A 20190-nucleotide genomic window follows, 5' to 3' on the forward strand; every position below is an offset into this window, starting at 1 on the left:
ACCAATTGAAACTGAGCTCCTTATCCATGTACACTATTTCACTCAACCTGAGCCGAAATGAACCAGTGCAGTGGTTAGACGTTTTTTTCTTAACCGATGACTGCGGCGTCAAACCTAGGCAAGGTCAAGGCAAGCACCATTGAGGTTTCACGTGCATATAATTTATCTTGTGCTCGGCGGTGTAGGAAAACTTCGTGAGAAACCTACGTGTGCCTAATTTCAAGGAAATTCTGCCCTATGTGAATCTGCCAACCCGCATTCGAGCAGCGTGGTTGAAAATGGTCCTGACTCCTCGTCAAAGAAAGAGGAGGCCTCAGTGGGAAATTTGTAGGTAAGCTTAAGTTGTTCTTAAGCTCAGATGGTGCAGTGTGATACCTTTACAGAAAGACGCGCGTTCGAATTCGAACTATTACAAATTTTTAAAATTCGTTTTCAAAATTCAACCGTTGCCGGGAGGTTAAAGGTCAATAGTCGGTGTTGGTGGTCGAAATTCGATCGTAAATTATTGCTAACAAAAATAAAACTGGAAATTCATAGAAGTTTAAAATTATATACCTTTTAATTTTTCTCCTACGCATTTATTTTCGAGTTATAGTTGGTGAAATATGGTCGGCAAAAATAAAAATTATATAGACAGGCGTAATTGATCACTTCGTTGTGATATTAACATTACAATATCTCGTAGCACGAATATAGAAAATAATCTGTAAATTTATCATCAACAACAACAACAACAGCCTGTAAATTCCCACTGCTGGGCTCCTCTCCCTTTGAGGAGAAGGTTTGGAACATATTCCACCACGAACCACCGCTATGAAATTTGTCATGCAGGTTTCTTCACGATGTTTTCCTTCACCGCTGAGTACGAGATGAATTATAAAGACAAATTAAGCACATGAATCAGCAGTGTTTGCCTAGGTTTGAACCCGCAATCATGGGTTAAGATGCACGCATTCTAACCACTGGGCCATCTCGACTCTCAATTTATCATCATCTGTTCGTATTTTGCCTGTTGCTAAGGATACCTCAGTGTGTGAGTTTAACTCGGACTTGACGGGTTTTTTAACTTAGACAGCTGTGTTTGACATTGACAGTACGAACCGTATGTACGTAAACAACAAATGTTTTATTTTATACGAGCCGTCCACGCTGACTTCGTACGGGTGAAATTCATACAAAGTTTCAACTCCCATTTCCCGATGGAATTTGAACTTTCCAAAAAATCCTTTCCCCTACTCACGAACGAAATTTTTTTTATATTATTTATTTTAAATTATTATTTTAACTTTGGTAAATTGTTAGTCAATCAGATGACGTTTCGGCGATCTCGTCAAAATCCAATGAGATTTCGTTTATTTATATATATGCTTAACATATGCAACAACAACAACGGCCTGTAAATATCCCATTGCTGGCCTAAATTAAGGCCTCCTCTCCCTTGAGGAGAATGTTTGGAAAAAATTCTACCACGCTGTACGAATGCGGGTTGATGGAATACACATATGGCAGAATTTCTATGAAATTAGACAAATGCAACCGCCGAGCACGACATGAATTATAAACACAATTTAAACTCATGAATTATTAGTGGCGCTTGCCTGGGTTTGAACCCATGGCTACCGTTTAAGATGCACGCGTTCTAACCACTGGCCCATCTCAGCTCATTTTTCCTACTATAATTATGCTTCTCCATCCTCTTGCCCTTATCCTAATATGTCTTCTTCTTCTATGCTTCTCTGTCGGACGTCATCTCACAAGTAATATTATTTCTAACTATATTTTTATTCACACAATCTATCCACCGTTTCTTTTGTCGTTCCGTACCTCTATATCCATCCACTTCCACGCTCAAGACTTTGCTTAAAACATGGTCCTCATTCCGCCTAGTTTACATCATTCTGCTTCTCAGTATGAACTTTAATGATGCCAAATATTATACTCACCCTTTCTCACAGTATATATTAGAAAGAGACAGAAGGATTTATCTCAATGTATTTCATGAAGATAATTAATTGCTAGAAAATCTCCGAATTTTGCAAAAAAATCTCAAACGAAAGCAGACCGCTTATATTTAAGCAATGTGAAGAATTTAACTCATTAACTTTCTTGTAGTAAAAGATCTTTGAATTGCGCTGCTTCTTTGAACCTATTCAGTCTAATAGTTGCTTATAATGAATTTTAACTGGATATGTATTTAGAAGAATTCTATATTCAATGGAAACTGTGTCGTTGGATATATTTTTAATGTGCATTAACTACTAAATTCGCGTTTTCTGATTAGTAATATTCAACTGTAATTACATCAAAGTTCCATTAAACTTTTGGTAAATGAATAGAAAAAATTAGAAACAAGCTTTTATTACACGGGCGATATTGGTAGTTAAGATGAATTTTTATGTTAAGGATAAACATAACTTGTTTTAAATTGGCTTCAGATAAACGAACTTAAGAACAATGAAAATAAATAAAGTCTACATATTTGTTAATATAAGTTTTTACAAAAAATATTGTCTGTAGAAAGTAACTATATGACTGCCTGTTAAATATTCATGAACAGGCTTGGTAGGGCCTTGTGCATGCCCGCCTGGGTAGGTACCACCCACTCATCAGATATTCTACCACTAAACAACAGTACGCAGTATTGTGTATGTGAGTTCTGGTTAAAGGGTGAGTGAGCCAGTGCAACTACAGGCACTTACATACATAGCATCATAGACATAGCATCTTAGTTCCCAAGGTTGGTGGCGCATTGACGATGTAAGGAATACTTAATATTTCTTACAGCGTGATTCTCTATGGGTGATGGTGACCACTTACCAATCTATTGCATAAAAAAAAGAACAGACATGTCTGTTAAACATTACCTCATTGAACTGAAGTTGTTGAAATGTGGTACCAAGTTTAAACTCCAAGGATGTAGGCGTTTTCATGTTTAATACTTGATGACCTCTAAAAGGCGAGCGAAGCCGTGATCACTAGTTGTTTATATTTTCCTAGTGCATATCGGTCGTAGTGGAAAAGAATAAGTCATAGTCGAGTCAGATACCTCCCGACGCTCGGTTGACCGAAAATAAAAAGCATTCTTCCAAGAAATATGACCGAATAAGGATATTATTCCTTTGTTGGAACGTTCAATGGAGATGTTTTGTTACGATTTTTTTTATCAATTTTTTTTTGATAAAAGGCTTACTGAAAGATGTTTATTATAATATCCGTTGTAATGTTAATAAATTGCTACGATATAATATCTATGTTGGTAAATAATGAAAGTCGAATTGAGAATTGCGGGTTCAATTCCGAAAAAGTACAACCGAATTTTCATGTGCTTATTTCGTGTTTATAGGCTGGAGGGGAAAAATGGTTCAGTATCCATTGGAGCGCAGTAGAATGAGGTTCGAACCCTCTCTTAAAAATGGAGGGGCGACTTTAGCCATTACAGTTGGACATTTATAGGCTGTTACTGCTTTGTGCAAGTCTGTCTGGATACAACCTATCCATCAGATATACTTGCTACTTTACTACCATCAAACTTAGTATGCTTGTGTTTTGAGTGGAATGGTAAGGGAGTGTCACTAAACGCACTAGAAACATCTTAGTTCCGAAAATTGATACATTGGCCGCATTTCATATGGCGTCAATCTCTTAAGACGGTGGAACCCTCATACAATCATTGGGCCTTTTTTCTCATCGGTCAAACTATAAATAAAAACGTAATAATAATTAGATCATTCTTGACTGACTCCTAGAAATATAACTTACTTCCTGGTTATCTGACTTATGCATATACAGACAAAAAGGCGACATAAAATAGATATTATAAACTCAAATTAAGCATATTCAATTACATTGGTGCGTTTTTATCTATTTAAACTCTTACCTATATCTAAGATTTACATATTTTATCGACTGGGCTATCTCAGCTCCTGTTATCTTGTAAATTATACGAGATAAAAAAAACTTTTATTCGAATTTCGACCTTATTCCACAAGAGCTAGATTTTAAAATCCAAGGGTTGTTGCGTTATCGAACAGATTTTCATTCCAATACAAAAAGCGCAGTGAAAAATATCTTCGGGTAAACTTCCCTTCCACATAACTTTGCGACACTGTGCAGGGATTTAGTGTATACTTTCGACAATAGCACTCCAAAGTAACTGCGAACGTATTCGTTTTTGCTGTTTCTGTGTATTTAACGAAGTCATGTTTTGTTTTGCTCACGATTACAAACTTATTTACTTTATAGTTTCTGCAAACATACGTTTACACACTGCGATTTATGTGCGTCAGTATAAGTCAGATGTAAGAAGTTACGTTCCTTTGTAAGCCCGCTGAGAATAATATGTGAAAATATTTTCAGCCGTAAAGGTTCTTGATATATTAGCTAAGGCTAAGGTTAATAATGATCACGCCATTTTTTATTGAGATATTGTATGCCATTTATAATCATATAAAAACTTTTTTCAAAAACGACCTTTATCATTATTCGAATTAAAAAAAAGAGAGAAAAGAAATCGTATCGTATTAGACGTTGGTTTTGAGTGTAGTAGTTTGTTTTCAGGAAATATTTAATCTGTAACGTTGTGATTAGATTTATTTATACTGACACTTTAATTCTTTTTGCAAGAAGATAAGGCGTGTAGAATTGAATGGTAGAACTGAAACACCATAAACTTTTCTTCATATTGTTAATACTCTACTTATCATGGAATGGACTGTATCGATATTTTAGTGGCTAGTTTATGTGTTTGAAGATCTTCAGGTCTGTTTCAAGTTCAGCCGTATCAATAAAAATTGGGGGTTTCTCTCAATAAATTTTTAATAGTATCCGAAGTGTGGAATTTACTTGAACTCTTTCTCGTCGAGTCTTATTGCGCTCTATTATTAAAATGAGAAAATAGGGTATCCAGTTGGCACGTATAACTTGTGCCTCTTAATATCTTCTACTGTGAACAGCCGTTATTGAACTTAAGAAGTCATCAATAAAATCATTGGATTACAGTATTTGCAGTGTTCGTCATTCATTGCGGCACTCAGTGTCTACAGGGTGTGTATACGTGTTTTTAATACAGCAATGTAAGCCGAAATAACTGAGGGATATACAGTCGAACCAATATAAAAACTTAATAGTGAGGTTCTTATGCGTCGTTGTTCCATTCCATTTTTTATTTAACATGTTTTGATTTTATTTTATCGATAGCTTATAAGACTGCAGAGATCGATGTATTTGTTTCATGATCCAAAAACCAAATTTAACTAAGTTTTTGTGATTTCGTTGGTGGGACATTGGTGATGTAAGACATGGTTCAAATTTCTCACGTTATCATTGTCTTTGGACAGTTGGAACCAATTGCCACTAGTTGGCCCGTTTGCTCTTACTGTTCTATAAGAATAAATTAATTAACAATGAAAAATCATTGGTTGACGTTTGGAGTTTGGGATTGGGTTGGCCGTGTCAATATCGTCTATTTTTATAGATCATTGGCGCCATCTAGTGCATATTTGAAAATCCATCGAAAATTGCAAGTATCGGCCAATAATTTATTATTCGTCTGTGACAGTCTGTCCGAGTAAAACCAGCACGTACGTTGTTTTATTTCAATGTCATGCCTCGAAAAACACGTAAGGCCGTTGGTCTACGCTTGAACTCTCTCAGTCGTGACGGATTCGTATATACTGGCTCACTCACCCTTCAAACCAGAACAGCCATACAAAATGATGAGATGAAGGTACTGTAGTATACAGTGTTGATTTTTATTCAAAAATCGAAGTCAGTAACGACATTATTTGAATTATTATCATTTGATATATAAATACGTTGAAGAATAAATTAAGAATATCTTAGAAATGAAGTATGTTATTTTATATGGCAAAAAACTAAATGATCTGTAGTTTCTATTAAAACGGTCTCTGTAAAAATGTTACTATTAGTATAATTATAAATTTTAATATTAGAAACAACCGTTATTTTTTAAATTTGTATTTTTTCTTATTTATTAAATGGCACTACTGTCCAATGAGGTTGTACTATAATCAAACTCTTTACACGAAAACGTGCCCTAATTTGAATTAAGAATAGAATGATAGGATCGAACCGCGAACGTCATCCTTCTATGACACAACATTATATTATTTATATTTTAAATCAGTCTTGCTATAATATTTTAATAAGTAAATGAAGTAATTCCTTTAATAAATCATATAACGGAAGGTTCTATAGTACGATTAAGTCTACATTTTGTTTATTATTATCAAAACGAACGTAAGGAATATCCGGTTGAAAAAATATCAATACTATCTTATTGAATACGGAATCGTAGTAAATAGTACGCTCAGAAGAAGCGTATGTTTGCTGACTTACAATAAAGAAAGGGTTACATGTAAATATTGGGTCGATGTATACATTCAGGTCCACCCCATAACAGGCTACGTCGTTTCTAGAATGTTCGGAATAACTTGAGGTTGGAAACAAAACAGAAGAATGGTATTGCGGCGTTTCGAAATGGAAACATACTGTTTTATTTATATGTACTTGTAAGATTCATTTAATTTATTATAATTAATAATATGATTCGATATTTTTATATATCATCAGCTTCACTTACTTCGCTTATATGGTACAAGACGTATATAAAGTTATATTAACGAAAAATTAAAAGAAATAAAAATGTTTTTTTAATCAGGTATCTTTGCTGGCGTACCGGTCAACTTACCAAAATTTCATCACAATCGAATAAATGGTTTAGAAATTAAAAGGGGAGAAATAATAGGAACAAAACAGAAACATTAAGATTAAGCACCTCCTGCCCCTTCCTTGGTGTTCTAGCTTGCGTCATACCAAAGTAATCAAAATCAGTTCAGTTGTGTGATGATGCAAGAACAGACAGACCGAAAAAGCTGTTTCGAATTTATATTAGTAAGTTATCACAACTATTTAATTAAATTATATTTGTAGCCTAAGATTATTCTTATTACATCAGCTAATTGCCAGTGAAACTACCATCGAAATCGATTCAGGCGTTCCAGAGATTAGCTGGAACAGACAAACAGACAAAAATTGTAAGAAATGGTATATGGACTGTGTATATAATATACAAATGCATTTAGTAAAAAAGCGGTTATTTTAATATTACAAACAGACACTCTAATTTCATTATATATATAAAAGATACGATATAACCTTTTTAAGTTCATGTAACAAATAATTATACAACATTAAACTTCAGGCGTATACTTTAAAAAGTAAATATTTTATGTAGTTATTTGAATTGGTATTATTTATTTTAACAAAGATGTACTTTATCCAAAGATCTTCTGAAAGAGATTACTATAAGCGATAAGATATTTTCTTAAAAAGTTGTAACAGTTTTATGTTGTTTTAATGTTCGTTGTTTATATTTTTAGTACAATTATATAAAACGAACTTAGCTTTGACTCATTTCTTAAGCGGAGCGTGTACTTGTTTTGCAGATCAGTCTTAATCGTGAAAAGGAATAATATTATAAAGAATTTTTAAATAATGAATGCACGAAAAATTAGTAATAAAATATTATATGGTTTATATCGTAATATATATACGATAACTATTTTATTGGCTCGAACAAAAGTTTGACTAGAACAATACGATTTTCGGCTTTTTTTTGTTTAGTTTTAATATTTATTTATTTGATGTCTGTGGCGTACAATGTTTCACCCGCACCACCGCATTTTCTGCCTCGCACAATCACTTTGTGGAACCAGCTTTCTCCGGCGGTTTTTCCGAACCGATACGGCATGGGAACCTTCAAGAAAAGAGCGTACTCCTTCCTCAAAAGCCGGCAACGCACCTGCTACCAGTGCTGCAGATGTCCATGGGCGGTGGTAGTCACTTTCCATTAGGTGAGCCTCCTGCTCGTTTGCCACCTATAATATAATAAAATGAAGTATATTAACATATAAGCTGACCAATAGATATACAGGCTGTTACCTATACTAATTTTATAAATGCGTAGGTATTAATTACAACGGAGGAAACAAGATACTTTAACTAACTTAACACCTGGCGAACAAATCTTTTAAAGTCAAGTGAAGTCGCGGACACTAACTATTCTAATAAATTTTAAAAATATACAAAATATAATACCATGAAAACGCCATTTCAGAAGAATAACATTAACACACAAATAAAATATGGCTTAGTTATAAAATAAATTTAGATCGTTACGGCAAAAACAAATTTAAAAACGTACATTATCAAAATAAACTTTATTCAAGTAGGCTTTTACAAGCACTTTTGAATCGTCATTTTACAATTAAGTGAAGCTACCACCGGTTCGGAAAGTAGATTCTACTGAGAAGAACCGGCAAGAAATTCAGAAGTTATTCTTTTTCTACAGTAAAGCCGCAAGCGACTGCTTGTTTAAAAATAATTTCATACAACAGTTTTAACACAAGTAAACATTTAGATATGGACTATTGCAATAATGCCTCGAAGGAGTATTGATCGTTGTCACGGCGTGGCATATTTAGGACTCTGAGTGACCTAATCTGTATATGTTCATAGTCTGCGTTTTAATAGTACTTATGTTTTATTTGCATGTAACTCTTTTCTGAGTTTCCAAACCATTTATTCCATTGTAATAACATTTTGGTTACTTATAGTGTACCGGTGAAGGTGTAGGACATTCGGATTATCGTTCTAAATATAAATAAATAAATATGAGACAACATCACATACATTACTCTGATCCAAATGTAAGTAGCTAAAGCACTTGTGTTATGTAATCAGAAGTAACGACGGTACCACAAACACCCAAGACAACTTAGAAAACTAACGATAATCTACATTGACTCGCACGGGAATCGAACCCGGGACCTCGGAATGGCGTACACATGAAAGCCGGTGGAATATACATGTGGCAGAATTTTTATGAAATTTGTCACATTCAAGTTTCCTTACGATGTTTTCCTTCACCGCTGAGCACGAGATGAATTATAAAGACAAATTAAGCACATGAATCAGTGGTGCCTGCCTGGGTTTGAATCCGCAATCATCGGTTAAAATGCACGCGTTCCACCACTGGGCCATCTCAGCTCGTTCCTATATTTCCTATATTTATTTACAAAGCCACAGATAAAAAATCTTTCGAAGAAGATTGTTTTAAAGACTATAAAGTTAACTATACGATCAAGCAAGTTTTCTATTTACTATTAACTTAAAGATAGTTCGACGATCATATCTTAAGGCTGCGAATCTCACTCACGGAAACATTAGTTGAGTGAATCAATAAATTTTATGATATTTATTTTTAGGGTTTCGTGGAAATATTGAATCGATCTTCTATATACCTATGTATCTCATTTTATCTGTGTAACGCTGTTTCCTTTCTGTAATAAAAGGAAGAAATAATGAAATGTAATACTTACATATAGTAACTTTGTTATTCTTCTTGCTCCCACGGATTGTAAAAAAAGTATTATTATTTGTAATAAAAGTATATACATCAAGTGACGTATTTTGTTATCTTTTTGTATATTTTAAATATGGAAGTTATAGAAGATCAGGTATATAATCTTTTCTTTACAATGAAACTACCAACATACAATTTAGGAGGCATGGTCAAAAATTTATGGTCGTATTTTAATTTATTTATATGAAGGAAAGGATAAATAATTCAAACTGAGAATTCCTTATTCCAAGTGAATTCGAATTATACTACCTAGATATTTTTTTCCTTAACGAATATAATCGAGGGCGATTTAAAAACAAAAGAAGGTTTTATCGAAAATAAAGAATAAAAACCTCTTTAATAGATGGTATTTTTAATACTGGCTACTTGTACATTGTTCCCGTTGCAAGCCGTCGAACAAAAGTTTTCTTATTATTTTCTATTTGTTTTAAACTTGACGGTATAAAATAGAGTATAGATCTGTTTACTCATGAAGGCGACTCCGTGTTATATTCTCCATGGCGTGTGTTAGTATGAGTGATTGACACTCGTGCTAACATTGTGTCTCAGTATGAGTGAGACTACTATGTAATGACAGCAAAAAAATACATTAGATTATATTTGTGAAGTTTTATTTATTAGATAGTAATTATATTTATACGGAAGGATGCGCTTTATTAAGTAAATATATCTAAAGTGATATAATGATACAAAAGTAACTGTTTGTTAGCTCTTCACGCTTAAACCATAGAACCGATTTAGATGCAATTTGGTATGGGAGTAGACCCGGGACATTGGCTAAATTTTAATTCTTTGAGGCGTTAAAATTGGGGGTAATGATTTGTGTGCTGTAGGCAATGTTTGAGATGGCCCATTGGTTAGAACGTGTGCATCTTAACTGATGATTGCGCGTTCAAACCGAGCAAGCATCACTGAAAGTTCATGTACTTAATTTGTTATTATAATTCATCTCGTGCTCGGCGGTGAATGAAAACATCGTGAGTAAACCTGCATGTATCTAATTTCATCGATGTTTTACTACATGTGTATTTTACCAACCCGCATTAGAACGGCGTGGTGGAATATGTTTCAAACCTTCTCCTCAAAGGGAGAGGAGGCAGCCCAAGTGGGAAATTTACAGGCAAGGATTTATCATGTACGCAATGTTTTTTAAAATTCGTACGGGTAAAACCGCAGTTTTAGATAGTCTTGTATAATATTGAATCAAACTTTAATATAATAATTATTTTCTAAAGGTATCATATTGTTCGATTTTAGGACGTAGTTGCTCGTTTATGAACAATACAATATAGAACATGTATTGTTCTAGAGAATGCTAGCTTTTACTTTATAGCTAATAATATATAATGGCTTAATATATATTGACTTCGCCAATACTGATGTTTAATTAAGAGTGAGATTCAAGGAGAAAATATTGATTTAGTGAACGACCTCCGTGGTCGAGAAGTGTGTACACCGGTTTTTATGTGTATGGCAAATACTTCTACTTCGTAGTCCCGGGTTCGATTCCCGGCCGAGTCGATGTAGAAAAATGTCATTAGTTTTCTATGATGTCTTAGGTTTGGGTGTTTATGGTCCCGTCATCATTTTAGATTTTCCATAGCACAAGTTCTTTAGCTACTTATATTAGAACCAAGTAATGTGATGTTGTCCTTTATTTATTATTTATATATAAATGTTTGTGTATAATTTTTCATTTATAGTACGTGTACTGTAACGGGTTGCATGATATATTTTTTTTAAACAGTTATTAAAAACTGGTAATGTTCAGTGGTTAGGGCACGTGATCTCATAATATCTAACTAAGCCATTGCGGATTCAAAACTGGGTGAGCACCATTTAATTTCCACGGTTATTGTATGTAATCCCATGCTAAACGGTTAAAGTAAATATAGTTGCGAAAAAATCTGACATATGTGTAGCGCGTGTACATGCAGCTTAAAAAGCTCAGTGGAACTTCCGTATTTTAAGTAAGTTCTACATCGAATGCTTTTTATTTTTCTGCCTTTACTATTTAGTCGATAAAGTAGCTAAGACACACACTTGTAAGACTAAGTACTTGGTGGTAGGGCTTTGTGCAAGCCCGTCTGGGTAGGTACCACCCACTCATCAGTTATTGTACCGCCAAATAACAGTGCTCAGTATTGTTGCGTTCCGGTTTGAAGGGTGAGTGAGCCAGTGTAACTACAGGCACAAGGGACGTAACATCACAGTTCCCAAGGTTGGTGGCACATTGACGATGTAAGGAATAGTTAATATTTCTTACAACGTTATTGTCCATAGGTGATGGTGACCACTTATCATCAGATGGCCCATATGCTCGTCCGCGAACTTATACCATAAAAAAAACACACACACACTAAGTGAGATAAATATATGATTTGTATGTTATTTAACGTGGAGTCGTATCTATTGAATCTAATCGATATTAAATTAAGTGAATCTAGAAAAAACTGCAATGAGAAAATTGAAATTGCACTGTAATAAAGTTCTTGAACAAGCAAGGAAAATACAAAACGATAATGAGTAAAACCAAAGTTTAAATTTACTCGGTAAAATAATTTACAAGTGGCGTTATTCAAACAAGGTCTAAAATCGATGGCACCCCTTCTATGGACGACAAAATGACCCTCCCTTAAAGAAACAGTGAAATGACGCGTTGAAGTATATTTTGGGTTTTGGGATTGAAAAGAAAATATACATGTAATGTAATTTTGAATAAAACTTTGAGTAACAAAAAAATATATATATTATAATAATATATATATATATATATATATAAGAATCAGAAGTGGTAATTTATTAAAAAAAAACAATCTACCGACAAAACACTCTTATTTTACGTTTTATCGAAATAAAGAATGTAACAATAACTTTTATTACACTAAATGACTGACAATAATAATAATTGAAAAGAAATGCGAAATGCTAATTATCCCACGTGTGGACAGCATGACGACCGTCTACAGATGATATAACCATCCCAAAGGTAATCAGTATAATATATTTTTAGTAAAAATTCCTAACTATTTTTCTTTGGGGCCATCAAAGAATTTTATAATTGATTGTAAAGAGAACATTCTTAAAAACCCCTATTACTGGCCAGTATCACGTATAAATAAAATTAATACAGTTATCAAAGAAAAAATACAAGGAAAAATTGTCCAATGGTGTTGTTTATGTAAGATATTTCACGATATTAGCGCTGCGTTGGTCGTTTTTCACTCGTTCGAACCGCTCTAAACGCCAGACTGGCCGTTTTATTTGTTCGAAATTTAAAAAAAGAATTGTGGTAAATCTTTTTTTCAGAACATTATAAAGGACTGGCTTTGATTATTATTTATATCTCTAAATAAAAATGAAGGACTCAATGAAAAGCGCCAAAAATATGTTTCTCATCTTTTGGCAAACAAGTACACGCACACTAGTAACGTAGTTTGTTTGACGTATGAGTGTTTAGCGTAGCTGACACGCACACTAAGATAATAAAGTTTGTTTGTTTTATAACATTCTTTTGTAGTGTGGCACTCTATCTATTTTGACATTTCTATGTACAGTCGGGGTAAGAAAAGGTTCGTCACCGTAAGATCTATTTTTGTGTGCTCAGTATGAGCGATAATCTGCTTTACCGATTGCAAATGACATATTGTGTCGCAATGATTTGACGTTTAGATTCAAAAGGTACTAAGAGCTTAATACTTGATAAAGGATTTTTTTTGAAAAGTGACGAAGGTTTTCTTGCTCTGACTGTACACAATCCTATGTTGTTACAGGATAACGACGATATATATTTTTAATTGAATCAAGAACATCGGGATTTACTAACATTTTTATTTTACTTATAACTTGTACCGGTATGGAGTATGACGTATGTTTTGTTAGTACACGAAATATAAATTAGCTTACCATTTTGAATAGAAATAGGGATGTAAGGGGGCGCAAACTACACCTTAGTGCCCCAAGCCAACCTCACCTGCCCGTGGTGCATCCTGCCGACCAGCAAACGAGGCTCTGGCGACCGACTGATGGCGGTATAACCATCAACATAATAGGCGTAGCTAAATACCACAGGCCGGTGACGGGCAGCAGCGTCACCGGTGCGAGAAGCTACGCCCTGCGATCGCCAACCCGCCTGCCCAGCGTGGCGATTATGGGCACAACCTCCACATGCAGCACACACGCAAGCCACGGCCCCCAGTTCCCGGCAGCCCCGCTATTCCTCGTCATGGTGGCGACGATGGTAACGGCGGGACGGGGGGTGCTAAGAATCACCGGGCTACGGGAGGCCACCACAACCGACTGACCCTTGCGACGTACAACGGACGCACGCTACGGCTTGACTCGCATCTAGCGCAACTTGAGGTAGAACTTGGGAAAATTAGGTGGCACATATTAGGGCTATGTGAAGTCCGTAGAGAGGGAGAGGACACCGTAACCCTCGAATCAGGCCACCTAATGTACTTCCGAGAGGGTGACCAACAATCCCAAGGTGGCGTTGGGTTTCTGGTAAATAAGTCCCTAGTTGACAACGTGGTGGAAATCTCTAGTGTGTCGAACAGGGTAGCGTACCTCATTATAAAGCTCACCGAGAGGTACAGCCTCAAGGAGGTGCAAGCATTCGCACCGACCTCGACACACTCGTACGATGAAGTGGAAGAATTATTCGATGACATATCGAGGGCCCTCCACTTCACCACGAAAACCCACTACAACGTTATCATGGGGGACTTCAACGCTAAAGTGGGAGCACAGAACTGCAGCGAATCGGTAGTAGGACCCCATGGATTTGGAAGCAGGAATCATAGGGGGCAAATGCTTGTCAACTTCCTCGAACGGGAGGGGCTCTTCTTGATGAACTCCTTCTTCAAGAAGCAGCCGCAAAGGAAGTGGACATGGCAAAGCCCCGACACTATGACAAAAAACGAGATCGACTTCATAATGACGGACATGAGGCATATATTCAGAGACGTCTCAGTGATTAACAGGTTCAATACCGGTAGTGATCACCGACTCCTCCGAGGCTCTCTGAATATCAATTTTAAGGCCGAGCGCGCCCGTCTGATGAAGTCCACGCTCCGACCAAAGCTGCTCCAAACCATTGCGGGATCTGAAACATTCCAGTCAATCCTGGAGAACCGATTCGCTGCCGTGGAAACCACAACTGACGTAAACCAGAACCTCGAAAATGTAGTTCGAATTCTCAGGGAAGAAGGCACGAGATATTGTGGCATGCAGCGTAAGGGCAGGAAGTCGAACCTTTCGGAAGAGACTATGGGGCTCATGAAGAAACGACGTGAAAACCCACCTGTCACTTCGTCAGAGAAACGGCAATTAAACCAAGAGATCAGCAGGCGCGTACGACACGACCTCCGGTGCTCCAATACTCTTGCAATAGAAAGAGCTATTGAGCAGAATCGGGGGTCTAAGGTGTTCGTACAGTCTCTTGGAAGGAGCCACCTGACGAAGTTGACCGCAGCAAGTGGAGAAGTCGTTTCTTCTAAGCCGGCAGTACTTTCGGAAGTAGAGGACTTCTACGGCCGGTTATACGCATCGCATGCATCTCGACCTGATCCCGAAAATGAGGATCCTAGAGCTACATTAACACGCCATTTCTCCGAAGACCTGCCTGAAGTCAGTATTGGCGAAATCGAGACTGCTCTTGGACAGCTTAAAAATGGAAAAGCCCCTGGAGAGGACGGCGTTACCACAGAGCTATTAAAAGCGGGAGGTAAACCGGTACTTAGGGAACTTCAGACGCTTTTTAACTCTGTCCTCTTCGAAGGGAGAACTCCGGAGGCGTGGAGTAGGAGTGTGGTCGTCCTGTTCTTCAAAAAGGGAGACAAAACCCTGCTGAAGAACTATCGTCCCATATCCCTACTGAGCCACGTCTATAAGCTGTTTTCAAGAGTGATCACGAACCGTCTTGCGCGAAGATTCATTCTAACATCGTCGATCCCACAGTGCCTTAAGACGAAAGTCTTCAATCAGTGCGTCCTACCCGTCATGACATACGGAGCCGAAACGTGGACACTCACGACAAGGCTGGTGGTGGACCAGCCTTGTCGTGTCAGCTTAAAGTCGCTCAGCGTGCTATGGAAAGGGCTATGCTCGGCGTTTCTTTGAGGGATCGCATCAGAAATGAGGTGATCCGTCAAAGAACCAAAGTCATCGACATAGCCCACCGGATTAGTAAGCTGAAGTGGCAGTGGGCTGGTCATATTTGTCGTAGAACCGACAACCGTTGGGGAAAACGTGTTCTAGAGTGGAGACCGCGTCTCGGCAAACGTAGTGTAGGACGTCCTCAGGCACGGTGGATTGACGATATACGCAAGGCGGCAGGCAGGAGCTGGATACGAGTAGCCGGAGAAAGACCACAGTGGCGTGCACTGGGAGAGGCCTATGTCCAGCAGTGGACAAAAATAGGCTGTTGATGATGATGATGATGATGATTTGAATAGGTCACAAATGATTAATTAATTTAACATAAATAATTCTTTATTAAAATGACTCTTTAACTTTTTAAAAATAACTGCTTAAAAATATTTTCTTATTTTCGTTTATGTATGAAATAATTATATTCAATTAAAACTGTGATATCTTTTAAAACATAAGCTTAATTATAGTCCAGACTTATCAGACTTGAGTCATCATGATAGCATTCTTGAAAATATTGCTAGCCTGATACCTTTTTAATTATAATGTCATCAAAAATATTTTTAATTAGGTTGTAATAAAATTAGTACTTTCCAGTACACGGCAGGTTTTTTTTCGGTTTGAATCTAATTTTATTGTAGTGTACACAGATCTGTAATAATATAATAATTATAGGACGTATATTGTATATGGATATGTATATTATCTGTGTATTTATGTATCTGTCACTTCGAGTGACATACATAGCGGAAAGCGCGGGAATATAAAGATATATGATTTAGGCGCAGGTGAAGACGGTGTGTGTGCACGGTGAGTGCTTTTTTATGGTATAGGTTTGCGGATAAGCATATGGGCCACCTGATGGTAATTCACCACCGCCCATAGACTAAAATATTAACGATTCCTTACATCGTCAATGCGCCACCAACCTTGGGATCTAAGATGTTATGTCCCTTGTGCCTGTTTACATTGCTACACTGGCTCGCTCACCCTTCAAACCGGAACACAAAAATACTGAGTACCGGATGGTACTCAGACGGGCTTGGACAAAGCCCTACCAACAAGTAAAGAGTCGATATTTAAATATAATACATATTTAATGTAACTTGTAAATCGATCTTACATATGAACATTACATTCATGATTTACTTACTCATACGTAGCGGATGTTAAACATCGTCAATGTTTGAAGCGAAACTCACGGCAGAACATTTGGCATTTCACCAAATCGTGATAAGCGACATTGACTTTAATTATTATAAAATATACAGTATACACGTATTAAATTGGCGTATCACCCATAAGTTGGTTATCAACATTTTGTTTATAAAAAATGAAGAGAATTCTTACAGATTAGCACTATTTGCTTCTTTCCTTAATAACTTTGATTGCACATGTGAGAGAACGAGACACAGCAACTTGTTTAACTAATTAATAAAATTGAAAACGATTTATAGGTTTTGTTAGTTCTAATTTCAAAATTGTTTATTTTTTTTTAATAACAGTAAGCATGAAAGCAAGATTTCATATATTCAATTATTGTACTACAAGTAATAAAATTTAGTTTGCCTAATAGTATTTACTAGGCAGGGCTTTGTGCTGACTTCTTTGGATGTACCCACTGACTAATTATTTTACCGCTAAGCGTCAGTAATCTCATTCTGTATGTTTTTAACTTTGCCGTTTGAAAATTCAAATTGTTTGTTGAATAAAAAATCAATAAATTCGTAATCTTATTAAACACAAGATACATATATAATAGATGATAAAAAATCATAAAGCTACTTGTTAGCTTGTAGACAAGATATATAATTGTATTTAACAACTGAGTTGAGTCGCCGGTTCTTCATCATAAAATCGAGTTCAAATGGTTTCAAAGAACTGTTTTAAAAATCCTTACCTGATAAGACACGTTTACTAGCAGGTGAAATTAAAAAAAGGACTTTAAAATAAACGCGTTAATTCTATTTCATTTAAAACAATAAAAGGTGGTCGTAAATCTAGACATTACAACATTTAAAGTAAACATTGTTTAATTATCACTAGAAGTCACGGAATTCTCGTAGGCGTTGTTTGATTGAGTAACCACAAACCTCCTTAGTTACAAGACCATATTACGTCACGAACTTGAAATTGTTCGTGGGACAAAAAATTTGGGTCAGTTCTGAACGCGACAGATTCAGTTTGCCGTCGGGTCTTCAGGGCTTTGCGTCACTTATATAACTCATAATTTTTACTTTGAATTAAAAAGAATAATCACAACTTATTGCAATTAATACTACGTTTATAATTAATGATACACGTTTAATATGTCTAGTTTTTATCGTATATATACTTAATTAAAACTGTTTATAAATATTGGACGAAATCATATACATTACTTTGATCTCAATGTAGGTAACTAAAGCACTTGTGTTATGGAAAATCAAAAGTAACGACGGTACCACAATCACACAATATAGAAAACTGATAAACTTTTTCTAAATCGATTCGGTAATCGAACCTGGAACCTCGGAGTGGCGTACCCATTAAAATTTGTTCATAAGTTGTATAAATATAATATGATATATAACCTTTCTACTATTAGTATACGCCTTAACTATGATATTTCGTTGTGACATTTATAACATCGCCGACTTATAATTGCTCGTGGGGCAAAAAATTAGGTCAGCTTTGAACCGGCAGTTACTACTCGTCATTAGAATTTAAATTTTTGATGAACGTTTTAAACCCACTGTATTATGAATAAGTAATAGTGGAGATACATTCAAGTTAATTTTTCATTATGTAACAGAAAAAAAACCGTATTGTTCCGTTTTGAAATGGTAATCGAATGTTTTCTAATTTATGAAATAAATGTTCGAATAAATTCATTTGATTATTATTTTATGTCTTAATATTGAAAATGCTGTTAGACTGTCTTATCGCAAAAAAACGGTGTTGCCAATATACGATGATGATAAAGTTTCTGTATTTTTAAGTAGTAAACAAAAATAATTACGATGTTGTATACTTTATTGCAATCAGTTGTAAATGAAATGCTAATAATTTTCCACAATTGTACCGATTAATATATGTATATGTATTAAAGAGCTCTAGAGGTAATTAGTGACTTAAAAATAATCTTTATTGTGGTTAAATACGAAATCGTTGTAAGAAAAATATCTGTAAAATATCTTCGGGTCAGCCCTGAAACACAATTTCAGCTCGTCATCAGACCTCAGGAGTTTGCGTACATTTTTATAGATTGGGGACAGAAAAATCTCTCGCGTTATTTTTCGTTTAAAATGGAAAAAATAATTCAAGTCATTCACTTTTTTTATGTTTGTTTCTTACAACGGAATTTAAGGCATCAAATTGTAATGAAATATATAAGCTAGAGGATGTCCCACTGTTGGGCTAAGTACTCTTCATTCTTTCTAGAGATAGTTTGTTGCTTGCTCTACTAAGCTCTACTTTGGGCTATATTTCAAGTAAGCGTAGGTTTCCATTAACTTTCAACGATTCCTACACAATTATATACATGCCGTGTATTGTATCTCGTATTTCGTAGCGATGAATTAATTTTAATAAATTAAATAATATGTTAATTCGTTTAGCGTTAAATGTGTGGAACACAAACTCTGAACAGAGTACGGCTTATGAATAAATGCTCTTAAAAGGGTCTTTTGACTCGTGGTAAATTGTATTCCCTTAACAAAATTATACGATTCGTCAGATGAACGATCCTCCTTCGCAGGGCTCTGTCATTTCTATTTTGTATTTAAACTTTGTTTCCCTTACTTGACAAAATAATTAATATCTCTATAGAAATTATGACATCAGTATATGACAGGCATGTATACCACAGAACCTTCACTCTCGAGGTTGGTAGCGCTTTGGCGATTTAAAGAATGGTGGTGGTGACCACTTACCATCAAGTAACCCAATTCTACATCCTACAATTTTTTTTTTTATAAACATATGTGTTTTAAAATATAAATATCATTATGAATATAAATATCATTATATATAATATAATATTGTGTTGTACAATAAATAAATGGAAAAATAAAAATATAGCTTATCTTTAGTTCGAATCGCCGTTACGCCCAAGGCGTACCAATAAATGATTCACAACAATACCTTCACATATACTCTATATTAAATATAAGTCTATAACTAATTTATTGATTGCAAATACATATATTACTTGGCACCAATATACCTTTTAATATTTTATAATATGTATAAATTATACTTGCTGCATCACTATCACTGCATAGTATAAAACAAAGTCGCTATCTCTGTCCCTATATCTCTATGTATGCTTAAATCTTTAAACGGATTTTGATGCGGTTTTTTTGTATAGATAAAGTGATTCGAGAGGAAGGTTTTTGTTTATAATACATGGACAATATAGTAAAGAAATATTGATAATTTTAGGAATTTCTGTGATGTTGTAAACTAACAGATTCTGTAGTACATTTATTATCAGCTTTGTATACGAGCGAAGCCGTGGCGGATCGATAGTTACTTATATATAACAGTTTCAACGTTTATGTATTAGTAGTTAGTATGTTGTTTATAAAATATAATAATTATATATATTT

General features: G+C 35.3%; 1 protein-coding gene across 1 annotated transcript in view; it reads left to right on the forward strand.

The window, feature by feature from the left end:
* LOC124532747 (uncoordinated protein 58-like) overlaps positions 1–20190 on the forward strand; it is a 485187-nt gene that overhangs the window by 63786 nt on the left and 401211 nt on the right. The gene's annotated exons all lie outside the window — the stretch shown is intronic.

This window comes from Vanessa cardui, chromosome 10 (genome assembly GCF_905220365.1).
Source record: "Vanessa cardui chromosome 10, ilVanCard2.1, whole genome shotgun sequence".
Taxonomy (NCBI): Eukaryota; Metazoa; Arthropoda; class Insecta; order Lepidoptera; family Nymphalidae; genus Vanessa; species Vanessa cardui.